Genomic DNA, 13,012 nt, shown 5'->3' on the forward strand with positions numbered 1-13,012 from the left:
ACTGCATAACACTGGTCACAACTCATCACTGACAACTTAAAGGCTGTATAACACTGGTCACAACTCATCACTGACAACCCTAAACTACATCTATACCACTTGTCACAACTCATCACTGGCTTAACCCTAATCTATATAACACTGGTCACAACTTATCACTGGTTAAGCCTAAAGTGTATAACACTGGTCACAACTTATCACTGGCATAACCCTAAAGTGTATAACACTGGTCACAACTCATCACTGGCATAACCCTGAACTGTATAACACTGGTCGCAACTTGTCACTGGCTGAACCCTAAACTACAAGTATAAAACTAGTCACAACTCATCACTGGCTGAACCCTAAACTACATTTATAACACTGGTCATAACTCATCCCTCTCATCACTGGCTTAACCCAAAACTGTATAACACTGGTCACAACTCATGACTGGCTTAACCCTAAACTCTATAACACTGGTCACAACTCATCACAGACATAACCCTAAACTACAAGTATAACACTGGTCACAACTCATAACTGGCTGAACCCTAAACTACAAGTATAAAACTAGTCACAACTCATCACTGACTTAACCCAAAACTGCATAACACTGGTCACAACTCATCACTGACTTAACCCTAAACTCTATAACACTGGTCACAACTCATCACTGACTTAACCCAAAACTGCATAACACTGGTCACAACTCATCACTGCCTTAACCCTAAACTTTGTAATACTGGTCACAACTCATCACTGGCTGAACCCTGAACTGTATAACACTGGTCGCAACTTATCACTGACTTAACCCTAAAGTGTATAACACTGGTCACAACTTATCACTGGCATAACCCTAAAGTGTATAACACTGGTCACAACTTATCACTGGCATAACCCTGAACTGTATAACACTGGTCGCAACTCATCACTGGCATAACCCTGAACTGTATAACACAGGTCACAAGTTATCACTGGCTTAATCCTAATCTATATAACACTAGTCACAACTCATCACTAGCTAAACCCTAAACTACATAACACTGGTCATAACTCATCCCTCTCATCACTGGGCCCAACCCAAAACTGTATAACACTGGTCACAACTCATCACTGGCTCAACCCTAAACGCTATAACACTGGTCACAACTCATCACTGGCTCAGCCCTAAACGCTATAACACTGGTCACAACTCATCACTGAGCTTAACCAAAAACTGCGCAACACTGGTCACCGCTCATCACTGAGCAACCCAAAAAACTGTATAACACTGGTCACAGCTCATCACTGAGCTTAACCCTAAACTCTATAGCACTGGTCACTGGCTTCTCACTGGCGCCAACCCAAAGGTGTATAACACTGGTCACAACTTATCACTGGCATAACCCTAAAGTGTATAACACTGGTCACAACTCATCACTGGCATAACCCTGAACTGTATAACACTGGTCGCAACTCATCACTGGCATAACCCTGAACTGTATAACACAGGTCACAACTTATCACTGGCTGAACCCTAAACTACATGTATAACACTGGTCATAACTCATCCCTCTCATCACTGGCTTAACCCAAAACTGTATAACACTGGTCACAACTCATCACTGACTTAACCCAAAACTGCATAACACTGGTCACAACTCATCACTGACTTAACCCTAAACTACATGTATAACACTGGTCACAACTCATCACTGGCTTAACCCTAAACGCTATAACACTGGTCACAACTCATCAATGACTTAACCCAAAACTGCATAACACTTGTCACAACTCATCACTGGCTTAACCCTAATCTATATAACACTAGTCACAACTTATCACTGGCTTAACCCAAAGGCTACATGTATAACACTGGTCACAACTCATCACTGGATAAACCGCTAATCTATATAACACTGGTCACAACTCATCACTGGCTGGACCCTGCGCTACATATATAACTCTAGTCACAACTCATCCTGTCTGGACACTAAACAAGCATGTATAACACTGGTCACTGCTCATCACTGGCGCTAACCCTAAAGGTGTATAACACTGGTCACAGGTCAACACTCGCTGGACCCTCGGCTGTATAACACTGGTCACAACTCATCACTGGCTGGACCTAAACTACATGTATCACACTGGTCACAACTTATCACTGGCTTAACTCAAGGCTGCAAAAATACTGGTCACAACTCATCCCTCCTATCACTGGCCAACACAAAACTGCATAATACTGGTCACACCTCATCACTGGCTTAACCCTAAACTTTGTAATAAGGGTCACAACTCATCACTGACTTAACCCTAAACTCTATAACACTGGTCACAACTCATCACTGACTTAACCCAAAACTGCATAACATTGGTCACAACTCATCACTGCCTTAACCCTAAACTCTATAACACTGGTCACAACTCATCACTGGCTGAACCCTAAACTTTGTAATACTGGTCACAACTAATCACTGGCTTAACCCAAAACTACATGTATAACACTGGTCACAACTCATCCTTCCCATCACTGGCTTAACCCTAAGCTGAACAACACTGGTCACAACTCATCCCTCCAATCACTGGCTTAACCCTAAATTACATGTATACCACTAGTCACAACTCCTCACTGGCTGAACCCTAAACTTTGTAATACTGGTCACAACTCATCACTGGCTGAACCCTAAACTTTGTAATACTGGTCACAACTCATCACTGGCTTAACACTGAACTGTATAACACTAGTCGCAACTTATCACTGGCTGAACCCTAAACTACAAGTATAAAACTAGTCACAACTCATCACTGGCTTAACCCTAATCTATATAACACTGGTCATAACTCATCCCTCTCATCACTGAAGTTTAACCCCAAAACTGTATAACACTGGTCTGGCTCATCACTGACTTAACACAAAAACTGCATAACACTGGTCACAACTCATCACTGACTTAACCCAAAACTGTATAACACTGGTCACAACTCATCACTGACTTAACCCTAAACTACATCTATACCACTTGTCACAACTCATCACTGGCTTAACCCTAATCTATATAACACTAGTCACAACTTATCACTGGCATAAACCTAAAGTGTATAACACTGGTCACAACTTATCACTGGCATAACCCTAAAGTGTATAACACTGGTCACAACTCATCACTGGCATAACCCTGAACTGTATAACACTGGTCGCAACTTGTCACTGGCTGAACCCTAAACTACAAGTATAAAACTAGTCACAACTCATCACTGGCTGAACCCTAAACTACATTTATAACACTGGTCATAACTCATCCCTCTCATCACTGGCTTAACCCAAAACTGTATAACACTGGTCACAACTCATGACTGGCTTAACCCTAAACTCTATAACACTGGTCACAACTCATCACAGACATAACCCTAAACTACAAGTATAACACTGGTCACAAGTCATCACTGGCTGAACCCTGAAATGTATACCACTTCTCAAAACTCATCACTGGCTTAACCCTAAACTGTATAACACTGGTCACAACTCATCCCTCCCATCACTGGCTTAACCCTGAACTGTATAACACTGGTCACAACTCATCCCTCACATCACTGGCTTAACCCAAAACTGTATAACACTGGTCATCACTGACTGAACCCTGAACTGTATAACACTGGTCGCAACTCATCACTGGCTTAACCCTAATCTATATAACACTAGTCACAACTTATCACTGGCTGAACCCTAAACTACAAGTATAAAACTAGTCACAACTCATCACTAGCTTAACCCAAAACTGTATAACACTGGTCACAACTCATCACTGGCTCAACCCTAAACAACATGTATAACACTGGTCACAACTCATCCTTCCCATCACTGGCTTAACCCTCAGCTGTATAACACTGGTCACAACTCATCACTGGCTGAACCCTAAACTTTGTAACACTGGTCACAAGCTCATCACTGGCTGGAAACCTAAATGTATACCACTTGTCACAACTCATCACTGGCTTAACCCTAAACTACATGTATAACACTGGTCACAACTCATCACTGGCTGAACCCTAAACTGAATAACATTGGTCATCACTGGCTGAACCCTAAACTACATGTATAACACTTGTCACAACTCATCACTGGCTTAACCCTAAACTACATGTATAACACTGGTCGCAACTCATCACTGGGTAACCCTGAAATGTATAACACAGTTTACAACTTATCACTGGCTGAACCCTAAACTACAAGTATAAAACTAGTCACAACTCATCACTGGCTTAACCAAAAACTCTATATAACACTGGTCACAACTCATTACTGGCTTAACCCTAAACGCTATAACACTGGTCACAACTCATCCCTCACATCACTGGCTTAACCCTAAACTACAAGTATAAAACTAGTAACAACTCATCACTGGCTTAACCCTAAACTACAAGTATAAAACTAGTAACAACTCATCACTGGCTTAACCCTAATCTATATAACACTAGTCACAACTTATCACTGGCTGAACCCTAAAATACATGTATAACATTGGTCACAACTCATCAGTGGCTTAACCCAAAACTGTATAATACTGGTCACACCTCATCACTGGCTTAACCCTAAACTTTGTAATACGGGTCACAACTCATCACTGACTTAACCCAAAACTGCATAACACTGGTCACAACTCATCACTGACTTAACCCTAAACTACATGTATAACACTGGTCACAACTCATCCCTTCCATCACTGGCTTAACCCGAAATTACAAGTATAAAACTAGTAACAACTCATCACTGGCTTAACCCTAAATTACAAGTATAAAACTAGTAACAACTCATCACTGGCTTAACCCTAAACTACAAGTATAAAACTAGTCACAACTCATCACTGGCTTAACCCTAAACTACAAGTATAAAACTAGTAACAACTCATCACTGACTTAACCCAAAACTGCATAACACTGGTCACAACTCATCACTGACTTAACTCTAAACTCTATAACACTGGTCACAACTCATCACTGGTTAACCCAAAACTACATGTATAACACTGTTCACAACTCATCACTGGCATCAACACTGTTATATAGTGTTATCTATATAACACTAGTCACAACTCATCACTGGCTAAACACTAATCTATATAACACTAGTCACAACTCATCCCTGTCTGAACACTAAACAACATGTATAACACTGGTCACAACTCATCACTGGCATAACCCTAAAGTGTATAACACTGGTCACAACTCATCCCTGGCTGAACCCTAAACATCATGTATAACACTGGTCACAACTCATCCTTCCCATCACTGGCTTAACCCTATACTGAATAAAACTGGTCACAACTCCTCACTGGCATAACCCTAAAGTGTATAACACTGGTCACAACTCATCACTGGCTGAACCCTAAACTTTGTAATACTAGTTACAACTCATCACTGGCTTAACCCTAAACTACATGTATAACACTGGTCACAACTCATTTCTCCAATCACTGGCTTAACCTTGAAATGGATAACTCTGGTCACAAATCATCACTGGCTTAACCCTAAACTACATGTATAACACTGGTCACAACTCATCACTGGCTAAACACTAATCTATATAACACTAGTCACAACTCATCACTGGCTGAACCCTAAACTGTATAACACTGGTCACAACTCATCACTGGCATAACCCTAAGCTCTATAACACTGGTCACAACTCATCACTGGCTGAACCCTAAACTACATGTATCACACTGGTCACAACTCATCATTGGCTTAACCCAAAACTGGAAAATACTGGTCACAACTCATCCCTCCCATCACTGGCTTAACACAAAACTGCATAATACTGGTCACACCTCATCACTGACTTAACCCTAAACTCTGTAAAACTATATGGTCATATCTCATGTAGTTTAGGCTGAACCCCTAAACTACATATATAACACTGGTCACAACTCATCACTGGCTTAACCCTAATCTATATTATAACACTGGTCACAACTCATCACTGGCTGAACCCTAAACTGTATAACACTGGTCACAACTCATCACTGGCTAAACCCTAAAGTGTATAACACTGGTCACAACTCATCACTGGCTAAACCCTAAAGTGTATAACACTGGTCACAACTCATCACTGGCTAAACCCTAAACTGTATAACACTGGTAACAACTCATCCCTCACATCACTGGCTTAACCCAAAACTATATAACACTGGTCATCACTGGCTGAACCCTGAACTGTATAACACTGGTAGCAACTCATCACTGGCATAACCATGAACTGTATAACACAGGTCACAACTTATCACTGGCTGAACCCTAAACTACAAGCATAAAACTATTCACAACTCATCACTGGCTTAACCCTAATCTATATAACACTAGTCACAACTTATCACTGGCTGAACCCTAAACTACAAGTATAAAACTAGTCACAACTCATCACTAGCTTAACCCAAAACTGTATAACACTGGTCACAACTCATCACTGGCTCAACCCTAAACGCTATAACACTGGTCACAACTCATCCCTCACATCACTGGCTTAACCCTAAACTACAAGTATAAAACTAGTAACAACTCATCACTGGCTTAACCCTAATTTATATAACACTAGTCACAACTTATGACTGGCTGAACCCTAAAATACATGTATAACACTGGTCACAACTCATCACTGGCTTAACCCTAAACTCTATAACACTGGTCACAACTCATCACTGGCTTAACCCAAAACTGTATAATACTGGTCACACCTCATCACTAGTTTAACCCTAAACTTTGTAATACGGGTCACAACTCATCACTGGCTGAACTCCCTAAACAACATGTATAACACTGGTCACAACTCATCACTGGCTGAACCCTAAACTTTGTAATACTGGTCACAACACATCACTGTCTGAACCCTGAAATGTATAACACTGGTCACAACTCATCACTGGCTTAACCCAAAACTGTATAACACTGGTCACAACTCATCACTGGCTTAACCCTAAACTGTATAACACTGGTCACAACTCACTCCCTCCAATCACACTGGCTAAACCTTAAATTGCATGTATACCACTGGTCACAACTCATCATTGGCTGAACCCTAAACTACAACTATAACACTGGTCAAAACTCATCACTGGCTTAACCCTAAACTACATGTATAACACTGGTCACAACTCATCACTGGCTGAACCCTAAACTACAAGTATAAAACTAGTCACAACTCATCCCTGGCTAAACCCTAAACAACATGTATAACACTGGTCACAACTCATCACTGACTTAACCCAAAACTACAAGTATAAAACTAGTCACAACTCATCCCTGGCTAAACCCTAAACAACATGTATAACACTGGTCACAACTCATCACTGTCTTAACCCTAAACTGTATAACACTGATCAAAACTCATCACTGGCTTAACCCTAAACTACATGTATAACACTAGTCACAACTCATAACTGGCTGAACCCTAAACTACAAGTATAAAACTAGTCACAACTCATCACTGACTTAACCCAAAACTGCATAACACTGGTCACAACTCATCACTGACTTAACCCTAAAATCTATAACACTGGTCACAACTCATCACTGACTTAACCCAAAACTGCATAACACTGGTCACAACTCATCACTGTCTTAACTCCTAAACTTTATAATACTGGTCACAACTCATCACTGTCTGAACCTAAACTGTATAACACTGGTCACAACTCATCACTGGCTTAACTCCTAAAGGTGTATAACACTGGTCACAACTTATCACTGGTATAACCCTAAAGTGTATAACACTGGTCACAACTCATCACTGGTATAATCCTAAAGTGTATAACACTGGTCACAACTCATCACTGGCATAACCCTAAACTGTATAACACTGGTCACAACTCATCACTGGTATAACCCTGAACTGTATAACACAGGGTCAACTTATCACTGGCTTAACTCCTAATCTATATAACACTGGTCACAACTCATCACTGGCTAAACTCCTAAACTATATAACACTGGTCACAACTCATCCTCTCATCACTGGCTTAACCCTAAATGAGATAACACTGGTCACAACTCATCACTGGCTGAACCCTAAACTTTCTCAATATTGATCACAAATCTCATCCCACCTTATCACTGGCTTAACTAAAAACTGTATAACACTGGTCACAACTCATCCTCCTATCACTGGCTTAACCCTATACTGAATAAAACTGGTCACAACTCCTCACTGGCATAACCCTAAAGTGTATAACACTGGTCACAACTCACCCCTCCAATCACTGGCTTAACCCTAAACTACATGTATAACACTGGTCACAACTCATCACTGGCTGAACCCTAAACTGTATAACATTGGTCATCACTGGCTGAACCCTAAACTGTATAACACTGGTCACAACTTATCACTGGCTGAACCCTAAACTACATGTTAAATACTGGTCACAACTCATCACTGGCTTAACCCAAAACTGCATACTACTGGTCACAACTCATCCCTCCCATCACTGGCTTAACACAAAACTGCATAATACTGGTCACACCTCATCCCTCCCATCACTACCCAATCCCTAAACTCTATAACACTGGTCACAACTCATCACTGGCTTAACCCAAAACTGTATAACACTGGTCACAATCTCACTTTCTCAATCACTGGATTAACCCTAAATTACATGTATACCACTAGTCACAACTCATCACTGGCTAAACCCTAATCTATACAACACTAGTCACAACTCACCCCTTCAATCACTGGCTTAACCCTAAATTACATGTATACCACTACTCACAACTCATCACTGGCATAACCCTAAAGTGTATAACACTGGTCACAACTCATCACTGGCTGAACCCTAAACTTTGTAATACTGGTCACAACTCATCACTGTCTAAAACCTGAAATGTATACCACTTGTCAAAACTCATCACTGGCTTAACCCTAAATTACATGTATACCACTAGTCACAACTCATCACTGGCATAACCCTGAAATGTATAACACACGTTACAACTTATCACTGGCTGAATCCTAAACTACAAGTATAAAACTAGTCACAACTCATCACTGGCTTAACCCTAAACGCTATAACACTGCTCACAACTCATCCCTCTCACATCACTGGCTTAACTCCTAAACTAACAAGTATAAAACTAGTAACAACTCATCACTGGCTTAACCCTAATCTATATAACACTAGTCACAACTTATCACTGGCTGAACCCTAAACTCTATAACACTGGTCACAACTCATCACTGGCTTAACCCAAAACTGTATAATACTGGTCACGTCACCCTCATCACTGGCTTAACCCTAAACTTTGTAATACGGGTCACAACTCATCACTGGCTGAACCCTAAACAACATGTATAACACTGGTCAAACTCATCACTGGCTTAACCCTAAATTTTATAACACTGGTCACAACTCATCACTGGCTTAACCCTAAACTGTATAACACTGGTCACAACTCATCCCCTCCTATCACTGGCTGAAACCTAAACTACATGTATAACACTGGTCACAACTCATCACTGGTTGAACCCTAAACTACAAGTATAAACTAGTCACAACTCATCACTGACTTAACCCAAAACTGCATAACACTGGTCAAAACTCATCACTGACTTAACCCAAAATTGCAAAACACTGGTCAAAACTCATCACTGACTTAACCCAAAATTGCAAAACACTGGTCACAACTCATCACTGCCTTAACCCTAAACTCTATAACACTGGTCACAACTCATCACTGGCTGAACCCTGCTGGATAAACACTGGTCACAACTCATCCCTCCAATCACTGGCTTAACCCTAAATTACATATGTATATACAACTAGTCACAACTCCTCACTGGCTGAACCCTAAACTTTGTAATACTGGTCACAACTCATCACTGGCTGAACTCCTAAACTTTGTAACACTGGTCACAACTCATCACTGGCTGAAACCTAAACTTTTGTAATGCTGGTCACAACTCATCACTGGTTGAACCCTAAACTTTTGTATACTGGTCACAACTCATCACTGGCTTAACCCTGAAATGTATAACACTTGTCAAACTCATCACTGGCTTAACCTAAACTGTATAACACTGGTCACACAACTCATCCCTCCATCACTGGCTTAACCCTAAACTACATGTATACCACTTGTCACAACTCATCACTGGATAAACCCTAAACTGTATAACACTGGTCACAACTCATCACTGGCTGAACTCCTAAATGTATAACACTGGTCACAAATCTTATCACTGGCTGAACCCTGAACTGTATAACACTGGTCGTACGACATCACTGGCTAAACCCTAAACTACAAGTATAAAACTAGTCACAACTCATCACTGGCGTAACCCTAATCTATATAACACTAGTCACAACTCATCACTGGCTTAACCCTAAACTATATAACACTGGTCACAACTCATCACTGGCTTAACCCAAAACTGTATAACACTGGTCACAACTCATCACTGGCTTAACCCTAAACGCTATAACACTGGTCACAACTCATCACTGGCTTAACCTAAAAACTGCATAACACTGGTCACAACTCATCACTGACTTAACCTGAAACTACATACCTATAACACTTGTCACAACTCATCACTGGCTTAACCTCTAACCTATATAACACCAGTCACAACTTATCACTGGTATAACCCTAAAAGTGTATAACACTGGTCACAATTTATCACTGACATAACCCTAAAGTGAAAAACACTGGTCACAACTCATCACTGGCATAACCCTGAACTATATAACACTAGTCACAATTTATCACTGGCTGAACCCTAAACTACATTTATAACACTGGTCGCCACTCATCCTCTCATCACTGGCTTAACCCTAAACTAAGTAATACTTACTGGTCTGCAAGTCATCACTGGCTGAACCCTAAACTTTCTAATACTGATCACAACTCATCCCACCCATCACTGGCTTAACCCTAAACTGTATAACACTGGTCACAATTCATCCCTCCCATCACTGGCTTAACCCCAAACTGTATAACACTGGTCATCACTGGCTGAACCCTGAACTGTATAACACTGGTCGCAACTCATCACTGGCATAATCCTGAACTGTATAACACAGGTCACAACTCATCACTGGCTGAACCCTAAACTGTATAACATTGGTCATCACTGGCTGAACCCTAAACTGTATAACACTGGTCGCAACTCATCACTGGTATAACCTCTGAACTGTATAACACTGGTCACAACTTATCACTGGCTGAACCTAAACTACAAGTATAAAACTGGTCACAACCTATCACTGGCTAAACCCTAAACTATATAACACTGGTCACAACTCATAATCTGGTGAACCCTAAACTACATATATAACACTAGGTACAACTCATCCCTGGCTGAACACTAAACAACATGTATAACACTGGTCACAACTCATCACTGGCATAACCCTAAAGTGTATAACACTGGTCACAACTCATCCCTGGCTGAACCCAAACTACATGTGTGTAAGCACTGGTCACAACTCATCACTGGCTTAACCCTAAAACTACATGTATAACACTGGTCACAACTCATCCTTCCCATCACTGCCTTAACCCTGAACTGTATAACATTGGTCATCACTGGCTCAACCCGGAACTGTATAACACTGGTCACAACTCATCACTGGCTATAACCCTAAATGTATAACACACGTTCACTGACTTATCACTGGCTGAACTCCTAAACTACAAGTATAACACTGGTCACAACTCATCACTGGCTTAACTCCTAAACGCTATAACACTGTTCACAACTCATCTCTCACATCCACTGGCTAACCCTAAACTACAAGTATAAAATCTGGTAACAACTCATCACTGGCTTAACCTCCTATCTATATAACACTAGTCACAACTCATCACTGGCTGAACCCTAAACTTCTATAACACTGGTCACAACTCATCACTGGCTTAACTAAGAAAACTGTATAACACTGGTCACAACTCATCACTGGCTTAACCCTAAATCTGTGTAACACTGGTCACAACTCATCACTGGCTGAACCTTAAACTAAATACTGTAACACTGGTCAAAAATCTTCACACTGGCTTAACCCAAAATTCCATGTTACTGGTCACGGCTCATCACTGGTTTAACCCTAAACTGTATAACACTGGTCACAACCTCATCCCTCCCATCACTGGTTGAACCCTAAAACTATGAATCTATAACACTGGTCAAAACTCATCACTGGCTTAACTCCTAAACTCCATATGTATAACACTGGTCACAACTCATCACTGGCTGAACCTTCTAAACTACAATGTATAAAACTGGTCACAACTCATCACTGACTTAACCCAAAACTGCATAACACTGGTCAAACTCATCACTGGCTTAACCTAAAATTGTAAAACACTGGTCACAACTCATCACTGCCTTTAACCCTAAACTCCTATAACACTGGTCACACCCCTCATCACTGGCTGAACCTCCTAAGCTGAGATAACACTGGTCACAATCTCATCCCTCCAATCACTGGCTTAACCTAAATTACTATGTATACAACTGGTCACAACTCTCACTGGCTGAACCCTAAACTTGTAATACTGGTCAAGCAACTCATCACTGGCTGAACTCCTAAACTTTTGTAATACTGGTCACAACTCATCACTGGTTGAAACTTAAAACTTTGTAATACTGGTCACAACTCATCACTGGCTGAACCCTAAACTTTGTAATGCTGGTCACAACTCATCACTGGCTTAAATCCTGATAATGTATACCACTTGTCAGAACTTATCACTGGCTTAACCTTAAACTGTATAACACTGGTCACAACTCATCCCTCCCATCACTGGCTTAACCCTAAACTACATCTATACCACTTGTCACAACTCATCACTGATAAACCTAATCATATATAACACTGGTCACAACTCTCATCACTGGCTGAACTCCTGAACTGTATAACACTGGTCACAACTTATCACTGGCTGAACTCCTGAACTGTATAACACTGGTCGCAACTTATCACTGGCAAACCCTAAACTAAGGTATAAAACTAGTCACAACTCATCACTGCTGTAACTCCTAAACTAGGTAACACTAGTAAAT

At 40.8% G+C, this 13,012-nt stretch overlaps 1 long non-coding RNA gene across 1 annotated transcript in view; it reads right to left on the reverse strand.

Annotated features, from left to right (window-relative positions):
* LOC143258589 (uncharacterized) overlaps positions 1 to 13,012 on the reverse strand; it is a 49,385-nt gene that overhangs the window by 11,295 nt on the left and 25,078 nt on the right. The gene's annotated exons all lie outside the window — the stretch shown is intronic.

This window comes from Tachypleus tridentatus, chromosome 1 (genome assembly GCF_004210375.1).
Source record: "Tachypleus tridentatus isolate NWPU-2018 chromosome 1, ASM421037v1, whole genome shotgun sequence".
NCBI lineage: Eukaryota > Metazoa > Arthropoda > Merostomata > Xiphosura > Limulidae > Tachypleus > Tachypleus tridentatus.